This window comes from Equus asinus, chromosome 13 (genome assembly GCF_041296235.1).
Source record: "Equus asinus isolate D_3611 breed Donkey chromosome 13, EquAss-T2T_v2, whole genome shotgun sequence".
NCBI classification, from domain to species: Eukaryota; Metazoa; Chordata; class Mammalia; order Perissodactyla; family Equidae; genus Equus; species Equus asinus.
Window position 1 is genome coordinate 34,470,756 of NC_091802.1, and position 20,066 is coordinate 34,490,821.

A 20,066-nucleotide genomic window follows, 5' to 3' on the forward strand; every position below is an offset into this window, starting at 1 on the left:
CGTCCAAAGGAGTTGTTATAAACTTCTGCTAGTTAGCTGACAAGTGGATGTTAAACTCTTCCTTTGACATAACCGGTAAAGAAATAAGTTTAAGTGAGAATGTTGGTAAAAGTTGAGGCCATTGGTATAGTTCTTAGAGTGAGTTTGGAAACATGTCCTAACTCTAAATGCTGCATTACTTAGAGTAATAGCACAAGTATTTTCAAATGATTTACTTACTTTTTTGAGGTTTAAAGATGTTGTTTTTAATCACAAATAATTGATCCTGATGAAGACAGAAGAAATCACCCGTAGAGACTATGTTCTAACTCTGGCCTAGGTCCTCGCTACCAGGGAAATTACTGCCAGGAAAGCAGGAAGCAGGTGCAAACGCAAAAAGTAGCAATATTTGAGATTCAAGGTCAAGGAGAGGGTAAGAATGGGGGCCAGAGAGGCCTCAACCAATGCAGCCCCTGCAGCCACAGTGATGATCCTTGATGATCATCCTCACATCCAGCTTGCTTTCAAGGACCTGGCAAATGAAGTCATTTCTGAAGTTGGTATCCCAAGTCTGAATACATCAGAGACAGCACAGGTTCTCATAACTCTCTCTTTTCCTTTTGGCAATCAGCCTTTTATCTGCATCGCATTCCTTAATGTATCATTCATACAGTTCTTGGCTTATGGCCTTCTGTTTATGAAAAGGTTGAAGATTTACCAAGTTTTCTTATGATGAATTCTGAAGGTGGGCCCAAGAGTTTCATTTTCTTCTTTCTTTTCTGAGGTTTTTCGTTTTATTGTGTGTGGGTTTTTTTGAGGAAGATTAGCCCTGAGCTAACTACTGCCAAATCCTCCTCTTTTTGCTGAGGAAGACTGGCCCTGAGCTAACATCCATGCCCATCTTCCACCACTTTATACATGGGACACCTACCACAGCATGGTGTGCCAAGCAGTGCTGTGTCCACACCCGGGATCCAACCCAGTGAACCCCAGGCCGCTGAGAAGTGGGATGTGTGCACTCAACAGCTGCACCACTGGACCGGCCCCTCTGAGGTTTTATTTTAGCTTCTCTTGTCTTCTAATCCAACTCGTCCTGTGTCAGCTCAATGATCTCCTTGCCATCTGGGGCAGCTTTCCAGCTTCTTTAGACTTTACGCATTTTCTTTCACAAGACAGTTTGCGAAGATTCGATGTCTTTGGGGAAGTCACATTCCATCTCTGGTACTCAGTCTCCTCATTGGGCATCTGTCTCCTTCATCTGCCACATGAGACTCAGAAGATATACCTTTAAAATTAATTAGAGCATATTCAACTTTAGCCCTATAATAATATCCATCTCATCCACTGACATTCTGATAGCTTTCTGGAGTGGAAAAGCAAATGATAAAGTTAGTGTGGATTTCTGCTCATGGAAGAGGTTTTGTTCTTATAAAATCAGTGCTGGGCCTTTGCTGAATCTCAAGCCCTGCCCAGGGAAGTGGTCTGTGGAGGACTGGGATCATTATTTGTGCATAGCTTGATATAAAAAAAAATTGTTGATCTGATCTGACAGAAATTTACAAATGAGAACCCGAGAAATGAAGTGGCTACCACGTGTCAGGGAGTAAACTAGGAGAAAAGGGTTTAGGTTCTCATGAACTCGAGTTGAGGCCATTTCCACCACACACAGCTGTCCTCTATGTAAGCAGCTAACCAAAACACGAAAATAATGAAGAACAGCAAAGTGAAAGGCAAGAGTTGCCTTTGCAAAGGTTTGTTGGAACAGAGAGTTAGAAGCTCACATTTCTCCATGTTTTCTACACAAACCCCATGGAGAAAGCTTATCTCTGTGACCTAAATTGGCTAATATTTTTTGGACTCAGAGAACATCTACTACGTATTCTGAGTAGTGAGACAGAGCTTGTATTTTTTGCTTTGACCTGCCATTCATTTTAATTTGACAAAGCCACTCTTAACACACAATTCAGATAACGCTGAAATGTCAATACATTTCTCTATTCAGACAGCTCCTTAATGTGCAGTTCATGCATTCTCCCCATTATCATAAGAAAAGCCATGCAATTTACCAATGGGATGACAACCAATGGGAGCTCCAGTCTTCCTACAAGTAAGAAAATCATTAGTTTTTCCCTCCAAGTAATTGTCACTAATGCCTCTGGCGAGCAGCAACTCCCCCTTCACAAAGCCATTATCGGTGTCCTTCTGAGGTCAGAGGCTTGAAGATTGAGGGGTAAGGGTGACATATTTCAATGTAACCTTTAAGAGCTCTCTTTGAAAGACTGTGTAAAATGAAAATCTCCAAAGACCTGAACTTTCACAACTCAGTAAACAGTCACCAGTCGTTCCCATTAAAGTTGTCCCTTAGGGAGGATTCAGTGAGCGAGAAGAGGAGCATTTGTCAGGATTTCCTCCTGGATCTCCCCATAAACAGGTTCATGGCAAAACTGTCTCCAAAACAGGGCACAGGGAAAGCCCTGTTACTGGTTAGCGTTTACATCCCAGCAAGCAACATTAATAACTATATTGCACGTTATAATGGATGAAAAAACTTAGATGGTATGTCCCATTTGATACAAAATGATTCCCTTGTACCAAAATGGAATCATTGACAAAAACCCTGGGAACAAATTTAGTGCTCTTACTACCATCTAAAGGTAAGGGCTCAGAGAGATTGCGATTGAAAATAAGTCACATACTAATTATGCATCAAATTCTTTTTGCAACAATCTTTAGTACTGACGAGCATCTCTTGACCTGGAACAAAATTTCAGTATGACATAAGACCCTACACTTCAGGCTATAAACATCTGCTCATTTATCTGATAAAACATTTTGGAACTATGTAGCCTATCATATAATTTCATATTTTTACCTAAAATTTTCTATTATAAGATCAAATGACTGTAACGTATACAATTTCTGGCATATTGTAAATATTAATATTTTAAAATAAAAGTTTCTTTGTATTAAATATATTCAAAGGAATCTAAAGATCACTTAGGATCTGACACATGCCTTTATCCATTTACATATGACATAAAATAGGTTTTCTTTAACATTTAAAAATTTTATATCACTTTCATTTTGCCTTTAGATTCATATATTTGTTACACATCCCAATGGAATTTTATCTTACGTAGTATATTTTTATATTTGAAAGACTGCTATATTGTCATTCTATCACACTGTTCAGGAAGGAAAACTTATGTATTGTGCATTTTATTATTGGAGTTTTCTGTAAGTATAACATTCAAATTGTTAAAATTCATATCTTTGGCTTGAGACACTAAAACTTATAATTAGTACAAAATTTATTTTAGTGAACAGAAAAATATTGTTCATGTTAATAAAGAATTTTAACATAAATATTAAAATTTTATTTAAGAAGCATCTCTCAATGAGGTGGAAGTGGCCTGTGGTAGACAGAATAATGCCCCCTCTGAAGATGTCCATGTTCTGATCCCGAGACTCTGTGAATATGTTACTTTATATGATAAAAGCGTTTTCCAGATAATGATTAAATTAAGGATATTCACATGGGGAGATTGTCCTGGATTATCTAAGTAGACCCATTGTAATCACAAGAGTCCTTATAAGCAGGAGGCAAAAAAGTCAAACTCAGAATAAAAGAGATGTGATGACCGGGGCCGACCTGGCGGCGCAGAGGTTAAGTTCGCACGTTCCGTTTCTCAGCAGCCCGGGGTTCGCTGGTTCGGATCCTGGGTGAGGACATGGCACACCATGCTGTGGTAGGCGTCCCACGTATAAAGTAGAGGAAGATGGGCACGGATGTTAGCTCAGGGCCAGGCTTCCTCAGCAAAAAGAGGAGGACAGGCAGTAGTTAGCTCAGGGCTAATCTTCCTCAAAAAAAAAAAAAAAAAGAGATGTGATGACAGAAGCAGAAGTTAGAATTTTGAAGATGAAGAGGCCATGAACCAAGGAATGCAAGTGACCTTGAGGGGCTGGAAAAGGCAAGAAAACGCATTCTCTCTGAGCCTTTAGAAGGAACGCAGCCGTGAGGACACCTTGGTTTTAGTCTGTAAGACTCTGGACTTCTGACCTCCAGAACTGTAAGACATTGAGTTGGTGCTGTTTTAAGCCTCTAAGTTTGTGATAATTTGTTACAGCAGCTAGATGAAACTAATATGGAGCTTTTGTATAAAAATGTGGCCATTAATCCCTGGATGATTATGACGTTACTGGAATAAGACAGGACTTAGCATTAATTTTATACCTATTTTTCATCTTATATGTATAAGCCTGAAGAAGCCTGTTCCCAAAGGAAGAAATTTGTTATAGAAACGGCAGTCATTCCTTTAAACCCCTTCTGAGTTCTGCAGTAAGTATTACCTGGTGATCTACTGTCAAGAATTGTCTTTAGCGATCCATTAGCTATCTCAATTGGGTCTTACCAGGGCCAGGATTAGCATGAGACCTAGCCAAGGAGGCACTCACTGTCACTGTTTTATAAAAAACAAAGGAAAAGAAGCAGTGTGACTAGCAAAAATTTTTTTAAAAACCAACAACACCTTTTCGTATACATTATTAAAGAAATTCACTGCCTCAATTTCTGAGAGGTATATCAAAATATAGCAATATTATATACATACTGATATACTAATATATCAAAAAAGACTAATAAATGTTCATTTTTCTAACTTTTTATTTAAAGGCATCTGTTTTATTGGGCTGTCTCAGAAAACTTGGGGAAATATAATTATGTTAATTTCAACATGTGTTTTTAAGTATTATATTCTGGGTGACAAACTTTTATCTTATTCTGTGCTTGAAATATAATTTTTCAAAATGTTGGAGCTGAAAACAAATCACTTTGGTAATCAAAAAAGTGACTAAAGAGAGTTCAGTGTGTCTTATCAGGATGACTCACAAAAGTCTAGACAGTATCCCCACGGAAATTTCGGGTCATTACATGACCTTAAGCAATCTGAAAATTCAATTACCAAATCATCATTAGAAATTAACCCTAAAACTGTGTGAGGTAAACTATTATTCTTAATGGTTTAGCACCTTGAAATTCTGGGAAGATCTAGGATGAATTCTAGACAATTAAACCCATGATATTAACATTTGAAATAAAGAGCGTACATTTTGGAATCTTATTTATATTCTTAATGTTTACATAATTTAGCCAATTAGAATAAGAGTCCTCATCAAACTCTAAATTTAAGTACGTAATTGACTTATTTAGATATATTTTTTAAGTTGAAATCATACTCAATTTATGTACAATACTAGAAAGTGACTTAAGATTCAGCATATTTATGAGTTTAATTTTTTAGGTTTCTATAAGATATGTAAGTAGTTGGGAAGGCTTGTCAGTCAACAATTAGAGTATTTAAGAATTTGATATGTATATCAAATTTTATACATTTTAAAATGTTTGAAGATGTTTAATTAGCTAAGGTTGTAAATGAAAGCAAACACTATGCAAAATCCTCTTATATGTGATTGCTAAAATTCTCTAGACTTATGAATAAAATACTGTGTGTAAGCTGAACTTAAAAGCATAAGAAAGAATAAGCATAAGGTATTGGATTTTTCACTTTCATAAATTAAACATTAATTTCTAAAACCAATTTAAATCTCTGAATACTCTTTTCTGAGCATAAAAATTGCCCCAAAGGGCACCAAAACACTAACATTTAATACCACTTACTAGCAGCATGACTAGCATAAGTCGCTTAGCCTCTAGGAGTCTTTTTCTTCATCTATAAATGAAGTGAGAATGAAGATTAAATGATACAATATATTTAAACTCCTAGGCCTATGTCTGGTTTCTAGTAGATACTTAACCAATAGTGATTGTTTTAAAATGCTTTATAAATAATAAAACACCACGTGCATGACAACTCTGGAAACCTATCCTAAAGAAATACATACATGTGTGCATGGAAATCTACGCATAATAATGCGTATTGAAGCATTGTTTTCAAGATAAAAATTGAAAAAAACCTGAAATGTCTAAAAATAGGGGAGGAGTAGTAAAATAAATCAAGGTGTATTCATACTAGGAAATAATATACGTGTTAAAAAGAGTAGGGTAGATTTATATGTACTTACATGGAAAGATTTCTCAAGATATTAAGTGATAAAACATGCAGAAAAATAAATATTATCCCGTTTCTGTACAAAGAAATAGAATATGTATAAATTTATAGCAGAAGAATTAGAAGGATTCGTGCCAAACTGTTAACAGTGATTTTGTCCAGCTGGGAGTAGCACGGTGATGGTGACAGGATGAGGACAGGTGAGGACTCGTTTTACTCTGTATTCTTGTGTACTTATGTATCATACAAACCACTTATCAGGTGATGATAAATGGCACACACAAATATATAGTATAGTGTAACCGGGAAGTTTAACTAATGGCGGAGTAAATTCTTTTTTTATGTAAAAATATGCACTTAAGTAACCTGCTCCACCTACACATGACACACTCGTCACCCCACTGCTCATGCCACATGTTGCAGCACTTCATTTGAAATTACCCCAAGCACATCTGTCTTGGTGGGTTTGACAACTCTGATGGTGTCAAATGGCTTTGCTTTTAGGTTTCTTCACAATTTGTGCAACAGCTGAAAGACATACAATAGTAATAATAATAACAATAACAATAATAATAACACCAGCAGCAGTAATAAACTAATATTTACTGAATGCCAGGCACTGCTCTAAAAGCTTTGACTTAATTAACTTCATTAACCTATTAGCAACTGCAAAAAGCAGACATCATTCCAATCATGTCTAGATAAGGGAACTGGGCACAGGCACGTTGGGTGATCTGCTGTAAGGTCACATAGCTACTAGGTGGTGGAGACACGATTTGAACCTAGGTTCTTGCTTCAGAGTTTGTGTTCATAATCACCACCCTACTGCCTTTCTAGCAGAGGAGGGATGGCAGTTATAATATAATGGATACATTTTCAAGATAATTCCCAGGTAGTGAGTAGTGCCATCCTCAAACTGATGCTGTTTAACACTCTACACCTTTTGAAAACTGGGAGAAACTCATGCTAACACAAATGAAGCGTTAGAATACTTCAGTAAGATCAAACTCACTGTGCTCAAGAGGAAAGAGGAATGTTATAATAACGTTGCCCAACAACATACCCATCATCGCACAGCCATAAAGAACACAGGAATTATCTTCATTCTTCTACCCCATTTCCTTTACAGATAGAAAACAACCTGAACAATGCCATACAGCTATTGAGTGGCAGAGCCAAGGCAAGAACTCAGAATTCTGGGCAGGAGGTCTGCATACTCACTCAACCATTTCTGAGAATGCGTAGTCTAGCTTTGTAATTATGAGAGCTGCAATCAGCTCTTTACAGAGAATGGTATTCAAAGCAGCCTCAAGCATGTCCCTGAAGCCACGTGGTTCAGAAGGAAACTATGTGCTCTGGAATTAGACAGATCTGAATTTAAAACCTAGTTCAAGTCCTTACTAGTTACACCATACTGGGACAGTTCTGCAACTTTTCTGAAGGAGAATTTCCTAATCAGCAAAATGGGAAAAATGTCTCTATAATAAGATTACTGTCATTATTTCAAACCCCGTCTCAAATATATACTCTCTATCATCTTAGGCAAGTTATTTATTCTCTGTGTGTTTCAATATTCTCACCTGCAAAGTGGGGATTTAAAAGGTATCCATCACTTAGTATTGTGGGGAACATTGAGATAATCCGTGTAAAGCGCTTAGCACAATTTAAGACGACTGGAGTCCCATAATAGGCTGAGACATAAAGTGCTAGATAAAGAAGCACTAGTCTCAACAAATGTAGATTCACTTTGTCGTATACTCCTTGAGCAAATACCACACCCTTTTATGAGTTGCCTTCAATGCTCTTTACAACACTTCTGCTGTTATGTTGTATTATTTTCCCACATTGAACCTGCCTTACAAGTCAATGTATCTTAAAAAAAAGAAATACACAGAGATTCCACATCCCAGCTCTTGTTAGGAATTCAGGCTAATCTTTAAAGACAAAAAGGACAAGGACATTAAATGAAAAGAAAATTATAAGCCTCTTCTCTAATGAAATTGCCCGATGGAAAAGGGAAGTAAGAAAGGAAGGAAAGAACAACAGAAGGAAAGAAGGGGGGAGGAGTGGGAAGGGAGGAAGGGAGAGGGGAAAGAAAAATCAAATCCAGTTACAATACAAGACAGATAATATACAAGACTAAGTTTGGTTTATTCCAGGAACACAGATTTGTTTAAGATTTAAAATCAGTATAACTTACCCCATGAAAAGATTAAAGAAGAAAAAATATGATAATCTCACTAGATACAGAAAAAAATCATCTGATAAAAACCAACACTCATTCACGATACAATTTCTAAGAAAACTGAGAATAGATGTATATTATTAACAAAATCTACCCCTCCAAAAATGGATAGCAAACATCGTACCGAATAGTGAAATACAGAACATTTTCCCTCTGAGATTGTAAGGTGACAAGAATGCTCATGATCACTGTTTGTAGTAAAGATTATTTAAAAGGACTTGATAGGATGAAATAAAACTGTCTTACTCATAGATGGTGTGATTACGTATGTAAAACATCAAAAGAATATACAGAAAAACTATTACAACTAATAAGTACATTTGATGAGGTGGTTAGATACAAAGTCAATATATTTTTAAATCACCTATATTTCTAAACACCAGCAAAAAAATAACTACTCCCATACTGAAGATGGGTATTTAAGAAAATACATTTTCAATAGTATCAAAAATCAAGGAATAAATCTATGAACAATGTACAATCTTTTATGTAGAAAACTACAAAATATGATTAAGAGAAATTAGAGAATTCAATCATGGAATATATCACATTCTTGGATTGTAAGACTATTATCAAGATTTAATTCTCTCTTTACAGATTTACATATTCAAAGCAATCCCAGTCAAAATAGGTTCTTTATGATGGAAATTAATAAGCTGCTAACAAGATGTATGTAAAAACACAGAGAGCCAAAACTGGAGGAGGAACTCTATTAGATAGACACCAAGATTTCCATAATGCATAATTTTAGACAGTGCAAATTGATAAATGTACTAAAAGAGAGAGCCCAGAAATAGACCTACAAGAGTATCAGTTTATGACACAGATGACATCGCAGTGCAGTTGTGATATGAGACTCTGTTCAACATGGAGCTGGGTCAATTGAATATCCATGTGAGAAACAAACGAATCTTGACTTCCCTCTCCAGACCAACTGGAGATAAAAATGTGAAGGGTTGTCTCTCCTTTCTCTTTTCCTTGTATTTCTTTGCGTGTCTACTTACTTGTTTTCTTTGTATGCATCCTCCACCCCACTGGTACTTTTCCGCTTCCTCTGCTTTTGGAAAAACTTTACCACTAACAGTCCCCGCTGTAAATTTATTTCTTTGAAATGACTAGTCAGTCTGAGGGGAAAACCACTTAGTTCCACTTTCAAAATCTTGGAAACAAGTTTGGGTTAAGTAGGCAATTCCCCTCCACCTCCAACTCATCAGCTATGACCAGAGAATGGTACTAGTGGAGACACAAGGCCCCTCTCTTACCAAACCACATGGATAGAGTGAGGACATGTATCCCAGAAAAGGGAGAGCCCTGCACAGTTGTAATCATAGGTTGCTGCTCAGTAGAACAGATGTCAAGAGCAGATTCCTCTAAATACAAATCAAGGCAGCAACACAGACAGAAGAAAGTCCACTGCTTGCAATCTTGAAATTGGGATTAAATGTTGCCATCACTCAACAGGAAAGAACAAAATCTGAGTGTGCAAGTATTTGGAGTTCAAATACGGAGTGAGATACAGGCTGGGAACTGGTCAATAGAAGCTGGGGAATTATCTCTGATTCAGGAATGGCATGTGAAATTAGCCCTTCAATTTCTCAATCCAGTATGATAAAGGATAAATGGGTTCTGGGGCTGGGGGTGGCTTGTCTTCTGCTTTACCTCAAGGCATGCCTCCTGATGTAAGACAATAATGACTACAGGTGTGGATAGTTCCTCAGGTGTTGATGATTGTATTAGAGGGCTTCTGAGGCATTCTCAAAATTTAATACATGAATGATGTAAAAATCAGCTGAGAAGCTTATTAAAATACAGATTCCTGGCTGTCTTCAACAGATATTCAATTCAATAATGGTTTGAGAAAAACCAGGAAGTTCCTCTGGTTAGCCCCAATGATAGCATCACTTTGTTTCATCCCTCATCTATATTCTTGAACTTCCTGTTCTCAACTCCTGGAGACACAGGACTCTTTTTCTCTGGTTCCTCCAACCTCACACTGTTCACCATCAAGCTGAGCCCTCTTCCAGATTGCCCTAAAGACTTACAAGCTCTAAAATCACTTTTCAATAAATCTTCTTACCACATCGTTCTCCAAATTCAAATTTTCTGTTGAAAACTTCACACACTTTGCTTTTCTAGAACAGAGAACTATGATTTAGCTAGAATCCACATGGGGTGGCAAAATATTTTGTGGCATTATAGTTAGAAGTTCTAGGTTTGAATCCTGACCTCACCACTTATTAGCTGAGTGACCTTGCTCAACTTATTTAAGGTCCAAGAACTCTGTATTCCTTATTTATATGATAGAGACATTAATTTCTGCCTTCCCCTCCAACCACAAGTTTGTCAGAATCAATTTCAGGGCTGGAACAGACTTTATAATCCTCTGGCTCAATAGCTTCTTTCTACAAATTTGGAATAAGGAGCATAAAGATGTGAGTTCACTTACCCAAAGTCATATTGCTTCTTGTAGGATATAAGAATTAAGTGATGTCGGGCACAGCTGGGCTTGTCTCCAAGCCACAGTTTGGATATAGTTCTGCTCTGTCTTTCATCCCTCTTGGACAGCAGGCTATCTGGGGCATCTTCCTCTCATGGTGATGACTAAAGCTCAAGAGGTCAAGCCCAACCACTTTCAGAATCAAAAGACACGTAGATGTCGAGACTGAGATGGCGGCCCCACAGCAATGACCAAGACCAGACAGGGTGGGGCTACTTGTGAATATCAGTGGGATGAGAATAGGTAATTAGATTATTTCTACTACTCTTAAGGCTCTTATTATACTCTCCAAAGTTGACAGTGGTGTGGGGTGGTCACATGAAATGCAATCAACACTTGCCCATTTCCTTCAATTGTTAAGGACCAAATCAAGGCTTGAGATGGTGTCTTAGTCCATTCAGGATGTTATAACAGAGTACTATAGACTTAATGGCTTATAAACAACAGAAATTTATTTCTCACATTTCTGGAGGCTGGAAAATCCAAGAACAAGGTGCTAGCAGATGCAGTGTCTGGTAAGGACACACTTCCTGGTTCCTAGATAGCTGTCTTCTCACTATAACGTCACATGGTGGAAGGAGCAAGGGATCTCTCTGGGGTCTCTTTTATAAGAGCACTAGCCCCATTCATGAGGGCTCCACTCTCATGACCTAGTCACCTCCCAAAGTCCCCACCTCCAATACCATCACATTGGAGATTGGGTTTTAACCTATGAATTTTGGAGGAACACAAATATTCAGTCTATAGCAGGTGGGACACAGGGCAGTGTGTTTCCTTTCTATAAATATAGTGCTAAAGCCAGGGGATATTGGAAGTTCAATACCAGGGGAAACTGACCTGGCAAAATAGCCAGACCCAAATTCATGTCATCAACTCAAGGGTCCAGGTCAGGGAACACAAATAGATTTTGGCTCATGTAATTATTCTGACTTATTTGAAATGATGTCTTATACTTCTGGGCTGAGAAAGATTCTGAGGCCTTGTCCAGCTTGGTGGAAAATAGAGCCATCATCAATTGCTGATAGCAGTCGTGGACATGGCAGCACAAGTGATGTAGGCTAGACAGAGAGCAGGAGCCAAAAGGAAACACATAGGATTTCAGGGAACCAAGAAAAAAGACTGAAGTCTGTCAAGTCAGAACAGATGAAACAGAAGACGTCATTCAACATCGCCAGAGGCGGAGCACTGACACACGTTACAGGCTTTACACGAAGGCCCAAAACAGAAGTGTCTTTGTTTAAAAGAGGAGTTTGAGACCCCAGCATCCCTTGGCATGCCCAACTAGCCCTGTTTCAGAGACAATCAAAAGCCTAGTAAATGCATCAGACGCCATGCTAGGCCCTGGGCATACAAAATTGAATAAAATACTCCATCCCCTTGAAGAGCTGAAGGTCTAATGGGATAGACACAGAAGTGAATGATGATACTCAACCTTCACAGGCACCAAAATCAGAGACACTATAGCTGTCCAAGCTCACCCCCTGCAATTCACATACAACTGGCCTAGGACAGAGCCTAGGGACAGTGTTTCTTAAATTCCCCCCAGCCCAGGGTACTCTGATGACTAAGGACTGAAGAGGAAGGATGGAAGCCTTTGGATACTTTGGATAATGTAGGGGAGAGGCAGTCAAGGCAAAGGGAAGAGCATGTGCAAGGTTACAGAGGTACAAAATAGCTTAATACCTTCAAGTTTTGCGGTAAGTTGGGTTTTTTGTAACTGAAGCAGGGCGCATCTGGAGGAGGAGGGGAGCTGACACCAGGGAGGTGGGCAAGGGCCAGATAATGAAAAGCCTCCTGTGATACGATAAGCTGTTTGAGCTTTTGCCATTTACCTAAAGAAAGTGCTCTAAAAACTACAAAGCACAGTACAAAAGTGAAATGTTCTTTTTACTACGAACGGGTAGCAGGAGTCTTCTGGAAGGTGTATGCTTTGTATCTCTCGCTCCTTCTCTCCCTCCTTGCCTCTCTCCCTCCCTCTCTGAAATCTCAAGCAACACAAAGGGGAGATCCGCCTTAAAGAGTTGGAGGATAAGCCACTTGAAGGAGAAAAAAGGAACTAAACTACAGAGGGCCAATTGAAAAGCTACTTTTTAATTTAGCTCCACCCATTCTCCACCTCCATCCAGCGCTGATGGTACCTTCAGAAAGGTCATTTGACTGTGGAATAAAGAACAACCATCACTGGAAGTCAACGGCTGGCTCTAGCTTTGGCCCAATCAAAGAGTAGCTGTGTCCCTCTAGCTGAGCTTCAGCTTCTCAACCATAAAAGGAGTTAGTAATTACTACTAAGTTCTTCTAACATGGTTTTGAGTGATTTAAATTAAACTAATATTTACCGAGCTCGTTAGATCTTCTCATGTGAAATAATGAGATAATCTGTGGTACAGTGCATTGTAAACTTTAAAGCGCCATGGGAACGTTAAGAAGAGTCATTGCTAATAAATACAGTAATCTACACAAACTGTTCACCATTTAGGTCAAATTACAACGCAGTCAAATAATGATGAAGCCTATCATTAACTATGTGTCGGACGATTTCTTGTTGTAAGTTGTATTTGATTGCAATACTAAACGGATTGCGTCTGTGAAGCATTCTTTGTGTGTTGCCCAGATAGCATGATTGTCTGCTCACAGCCTTAAAAATTAGGAGTGTTATTTCTCGGAGTTTATCTCAGTGAGTGAGGAAATCTGGTTTTAGCAAATCATGCAGTGAGTCAGTAGTGATGAGGGACTGTAAGGAGTCTTGGAATTCGGAGACTGTTGCTCAGCACAGAGGATCCATGTGCCTCTAGGGATCATTGAAACTCTCAGCTGGGGAGGCAGAGAGACTGACTGTACAGCTGATGTTTTTCTGAGGTCTGGTAATGGGTAATTTTAAGATTGCATCTCAACCTGTATTCTTTAAAGCCTCCAGTTGCACCTTTTTGAATCAGGACATGATTTCAGGCAATCAGGGGACTCTGAACCATTCATTCTCTTACAGAAGAGCTCCTAATTTTGCCTCTGTGAAGTATGTGATTCTGAAATTCTGTTTATGAGTAGGAGGGAGAATTAACCTCTTCATTATTGTTTATTAATCAGTTAGGGGAAGGTGTGCATTGCCTTTAGATGGTTGAGGTCAAATGATATATTGGCACAGAAAACATTTGTGTGCTTTTGTAAAGATATCAATAAAGATTTAAACTAAACTTCTCTTCTGCTCTAGGAGAGCCACCAGTTTCTAACTTTCTCCTGAGACTTCTTATTCTCTGTTGGAAGAGTCTCAGCTCTCTGGATTATGTCATGACATTCTTTTTCCGTCTTGGAAATGGCCCACAGGTCCACTTGTAATACCAGTTAGAAGTAGAATTATTAAATCATAGTGATAATATGTACTTTATGCTGATGATTGCCTTCATTGGGGATTCTTGCCCTGTTCTGTTGGCTGGTGTTATGGACTGAATGTTTGTGTCCCCCTAAATTCATACATTGAAGCTCTACATCCCCAGTGGGCTTTATTGAGAGTTGGGGCCCCTGAGGAAGTAATTGAGGTTAAATGAGGTCATAAGGGTGGGGCCCTGATCTGATAGGATTAGTGCCTTTATAAAAGACACCGTAGAGTTGGCGATCTCTTTTCTGTACATACAAAGAAAAAGTCACGTGAGTACACAGCGAGAAGGCAGCCATCTGCCATCCAGAGAGAGTCTTCATCAGACACTAACTGCTGGCAACTTGATCTTGGACTTCAGTCTCCAGAACTGTGAAAAAAATACATTTCTGTTAAGCTACCCACTCTATGATATTTTGTTATGGCAGCCCAGGCTAAGACAACTGGCTTGGACTCGCTTGGTACTGGTAGTGATCTGAACTATGTCTGAAACCATGGTTCTGTCAATAGGTGGTAAATATCTGAATCCCACATCCCTCTAAGGGCCAAGCTAAGGGTGAATCAAAGTTGGACCTCTTAGTCCGAATTGTACCCTATGTCAGGATCCTTCCTCCTCTTAGCACTCCAGGTGATAAGGTGCATTACTTTTGAGATTTCTTGAAGCATGATATAGCAGGTCAAGATCTTGAAGACAATGAGTGTTGTGAATGCCCAAGCTACAAAGAATGTGATCACTAACACTTTATTAATGCATGTGCAGAAAAAGATGCTAAATTATGAGATTTGAGTACCGACCTAATTTTCTTCCTCCCTCCTAGTCAGGATGTAAGAGTTATCTGCAAATAAGCATCTTTAAGAAGAGAGAAAACAGGGAAATAGCTAAGGTTTTGTCCATTTGCCTATTAGGCGTACCAAATTTGATTGTTTGGCAGATTATAGTAAACAAATTTATCTTCCAAAGGATCCCAGGAAGAATGATGGGCCAAAGGAAATTGTAGAAAACCCGTACAGTCTCTGGGAGAGTGGAGGCTGAGGAGTATAACCTTAAACAGAGGACTTGTTCTCAAGATACATGACATAATATAACTTCTGTCCTGGTTGGGCGTTCCATGATGTCTGGAAAGTCTTTCACAAGAGCTTGGTTGCGTCCTTCTGCTCTTCACTGTGAATCTTCTAGGCCTTTTCCATTTTAGCCAGCCATCTACTCTCTTCTCACCCCTTTCTCACTCTCATCAGAAAACCTTGCCTCCTGCTTCTTTGGGAAAATAACCATAGAATTTGAGTCTCTGAATTATATTCCCTCTGGCCTGAAATGTATGCATTCTTTAAACTTTTCTTTCTTTTTGCCTCTCCCAAAGAAGATATTGACATTTTCTTTCTAAAGCTGATGCCTCTACCTATGTTTGCAACTTTTTCTCCTCTAAAGCATGGCTCCATCAATTATTCTGTCTGTTGGATATTTCAAACTTCCTCCATTGGTTTCTTCCCTTGATCCTACAGACATGTTCAAATATCTACTATCCTTAAAAAATTCAAAATAAAACCTTGTCTCAACCTTGTTCTCCCTAAAGTCACTCTCTCTCTTTTTTCCTTCTTATCCAGGTTTCTTGAAGAGTCAATAGTTTATTTCTGTGTAGTTCTCTCCCATTCTTTCTTTAAACCACTGCCTTCTAATCTCTACTCCAACAACTTCATTGAAACTACCTTTTCATGGGCTATTAAAAATCTCTAATTATTAAGCTCATTGGCTAATTTTATTCTTATCTGGATTTTCTATTACATTCAATGCTGTTGAATAAATCCTCCTGTGAAATCATCTCTTCTCTTGGCTCTGGTAACATTGCTCTATCTTCATTTTCTTCCTACTTTTCTGGCAATCACTGCCCTCTTTTGACTCATTTTTCTTTGTTGAATTATTTAAATAGGAATTGTTAAGGTATACCTTCTCCTCTTTTCTCTCCTTGCCCTGCACACTATCCCCGGGTTAAATAATGAATTTCCATAATTTTAACGATCTCACTTTTGTTTGGATAATTCTCCAACATTTGACAACAACTTTGAGTGCTTCCAAGCCAGAGGCTTAGCTTCCTTTCATAGTCCTATGCTCAAGCCACCTCAAACTCAATGTAGCCCAACTTAAACTTGCTATATTTCCTCCAAGCTCACTTTCTTGGTATTCTTCACCCAAATCAGAATATAAATATGTCATTTGCCTACTTGAAAATCCTCATCACCTTGAGATTTTTACCTCGCTGGGGCGGACTTTTATCCTGGGCACCCGGCTTGCCTATGTTTCTCAGTGGCCCTTTCAGTCAGATGTAGCCCAGTATTTTAGTTCCAGCCAATAGAATATGGATAGAAGTAAAGCACCCTACATCCAGGACTGGCTTATAACAACCTCCTGGACTATCCCCTCCTGCCTCTTTTCCTCTCTTTCTGCTGAGCAGATGTTGATGTCCAGAGAGTTGACGATGGCCGAGTCTGCTTCAGTCTGAGCCCCAACATAATCAGGCAGAGGGAAAAACCCTCACTGTTGCTAAACAAGAACACTCAGTTACTTGAATGTAACAGCTCCAACAAGTAGACTTCTACGTGTTAAGCTAGCAGGTTTCCAGGGTTTATCTGTAATCACCTTTGACTATAGCCCAAACTCTGGATGGTTGAAATCTATTCCTAATTCACTTTGTCCATGTCATCTCTATCGCCCCACCTCACATAATCTATACCTGGTTCAAACCATACTAATTTTCCCTAATTACACCACGTTCTTTTATACCCTCACCTTGCATATAGCATATCGTACTGCGACATGAACACCTTTTTCATCTTCTTTCCAGATTGCGTATGCTTCTTCATTCTTTTCATACACGGTTCAAAGATATACTCCTCTGTGAAGCTATCTCTAATTCTCTAGATGAATTTCTGTTTCCTCTATGTTCCCATAACTCTTTACCACATAGTCTTATTTATCACATGAATCAAAATTATTTATATTGCAGTGTCTCCATGAAATTCTGAGTACATTTTTAAGCAGGAAATTTATTTTTGTTTTCCCAGAACACAGCACACTATCTGGCATATTTAGGTGCTCAAATAACTGAAAGAATAACCAAAGTGACATATTTTTTAAAATTTAAATTCCTAGGATTAAATCGTTTATATTGGCTTTATAATATTTCTAGTAAATAAAGATCTATGGTTTTAAATCTATAAAATGGACATAATAAGATTAATATTCCATAGGGTGATTTTGAGGTTAAATAAAATAAATGCAAATAATTATTAAATATTATTTTTAAAGTTTTCTAAAAGATAATTATTCCTAGAATTAAGAAAACATGGATGCTATGAATGTGATCAAAGATGACTGTAAAGTATAATCTTGGAAAAAGGTGATTTGAAAAAGAACACAGCTGTGCCCTTACTAAAAGGGCCTAGGGTCACCCTGTGGAAAAGAGGGATAAACATCCAAAAGAGTCAGGAAAATTTATGAAAAGCAGCAAGGAAAGCTGTGAGGCCAAGACCTGTAAGGGGAGTCTTAACATCTTCCCCAAATAATAAAGGAAATATTCCTGGGCCTGAGGAGAAGAGAATGGAAGAGGTGGTGACAAAAGTAGAAGAAAAGTAAAGGTAAATTTCAGGAGGCAGTGAAGAGAGAGAAATAGCTATCTTGAGTAAAAATTACAGTACAGGGGCCAGCCCCATTGCCTAGTGGTTGGGTTCGGGGCGCTCCACTTCAGCAGCCCAGCTTCGCGGGTTTGGATCCTGGGCATGGACCTACACTGCTCATCAGCCACGCTGTGGCAGTGACCCACAAATAAAGTAGAGGAAGACTGGGGACCGGTCTGGCAACATAGTGGTTAAGTTCATGTGCTCCGCTTTGGCAGCCTGGGGTTCGCGGGTTCGGATCCTGGGTGCAGACCTATGCACTGCTCATCAAGCCATGTTAAGGTAGCATCCCACATACAAAATAGAGGAAGACTGCCACAGATGTTAGCTCAGTGACAATCTTCCTCAAGCAAAAAGAGAAAGATTGGCAACAGATGTTAGCTCAGGACTAATCTTCCTCAGGAAAAAAAAAGTACAGCATGAAAATAGCAGAAGGAAGGCACCTTCTGAAGCAGGAAGATGAGGGAAGATATGCTTTATAAAATTCAGCCTTGAGGGGCCAGCCCAGTGGCATAGCAAAGTGCACATGTTCCGCTTTGGCAGCCCAGGATTCGCCGGTTCGGATCCCAGGTGTGGACATGGCACCACTTGGCAAGCCATGCTGTGGTAGGCATCCCATATATAAAGTAGAGGAAGATGAACACGAATGTTAGCTCAGGGCCAGTCTTCTTCAGCAAAAAGAGGAGGATTGGCAGCAGATGTTAGCTCAGGACTAATCTTCCTCAAAAAAAAAAAACATTCAGCCTTGACTATGGTTCACAAGGAAAATAAAGATGGAAGTGGGCAGTGAACATAACGGGGAAGACTAAGACAGTTTGAAGAGGAGGCCCATGCTTGAGGAACTTGAGTCTTAGATAATCTAACTAGGCCTGTGGGAACCAAAAAGTAGAAAAGGAATGAAGAAGTGCCAAAAGGAAAAAAGCGGGAAACTAAGGAAGCAAGATGGGTGAACTAAAATCTCAGAAATGCTGTGAGGCCTCACTCCCTAGCAAACTACAGCACAGGCGATGGAAGACTCTGGAAATTAGAATTGTCACCTACAGAGCTCTGAGGAAAACTCTGGGTATGTAAAAATCAATGGGAGTGTTTTGTTTTGTTTCGTGATTTTTTTCCACACTGGGACCAACTTGACGATACTTGCAATGGTCAATAAGGGAAGAAAAAGCAATACAGGTAAGTGCACTAGTTCAAATAAAATAAGGCATTTAAGAGAGATGAGTTCTGAGTTCGAAAATGTGAATTAGGTTATAACAACATCAGAATTATAAACGTACATAAATGCAAAATAGCATTTAAAGATGATGCACCTTCTCTGGATTTGGTTTAAAGGACAGTGTTAAGAGGGGATTATTAACTAAGCCTGTGGGAAAGAAAATACACGCTTTGGAGGAGAAGTAGACAAAGCACTAGAAAATTGGTTCAAAACAAAAGGACTGCGCCAGACAGATTGACTGCACTTATGCTGGATGCTGTAATATGGGAAGCTAAAGGTACTCCCTTTTATGGTAAAAAGAAGAATGAATTCCTCTAAAGCTGGGATGTTTTCTTGAACTGTAAGGGGCATATGTTAATTGCTTTGGGAATAAGAAGAAATGCTAAAACAGCAAGGGAATGATGGAGGGGGTGACAATGAAAGCAATGTGTCCTTTTCAAGATGGCAAGAAAGTTGGGTCACATTATAACCTGATTTAAGAGTGCTCTCAGCAATGGAGTAATGCGCAAGGCTTAAATTAGGCTGAATGTGACCATCGGAGAAAATATATTTATTCTGGAGCCTGTACTAGGGAGGCTGCATAGAACAGCAGCCTGGAAGAAGCTTTGGAGACAAGCAGACCTAAATTCAAAGGTTGCTCTGCCCCTTCCGAGCCCTGAGATTTTAGGAGCCTCAGTGAACTCCCACCAAAGCATAAACTCCAGGAAACAGGGACTTGAATTTGGCTCGTATTACTCACTGCTAGATCCCTAGAGCCTAGAACAGTGCTGATCACATAGTAAGTACTCAATATCTATGTGTGGAATTCATAAATATAACTCGGCCATTTAATTTCATTCTACAGGTAGATGGGGACAGACTCAGTTTCTCTGCAGTTCATAATCTGCTATCGAACAATGTCTCTGATAATTTCTGAGCTGACCACCCTGGCTCTAATTTGAGTATCTGTTGTGTCCCAGATACTTGAGCGGCAGGAGTCATGCAGTGAATAGGACACAATTCCTGTTTTCAAGAGCCTTACAGTATAG

At 39.0% G+C, this 20,066-nt stretch overlaps 1 pseudogene; it reads right to left on the bottom strand.

Annotated features, from left to right (window-relative positions):
- Window positions 1-436: 436 nt before the first annotated feature.
- On the bottom strand, window positions 437-1,138 carry LOC106826246 (protein BUD31 homolog; annotated as a pseudogene).
- Window positions 1,139-20,066: the final 18,928 nt, after the last annotated feature.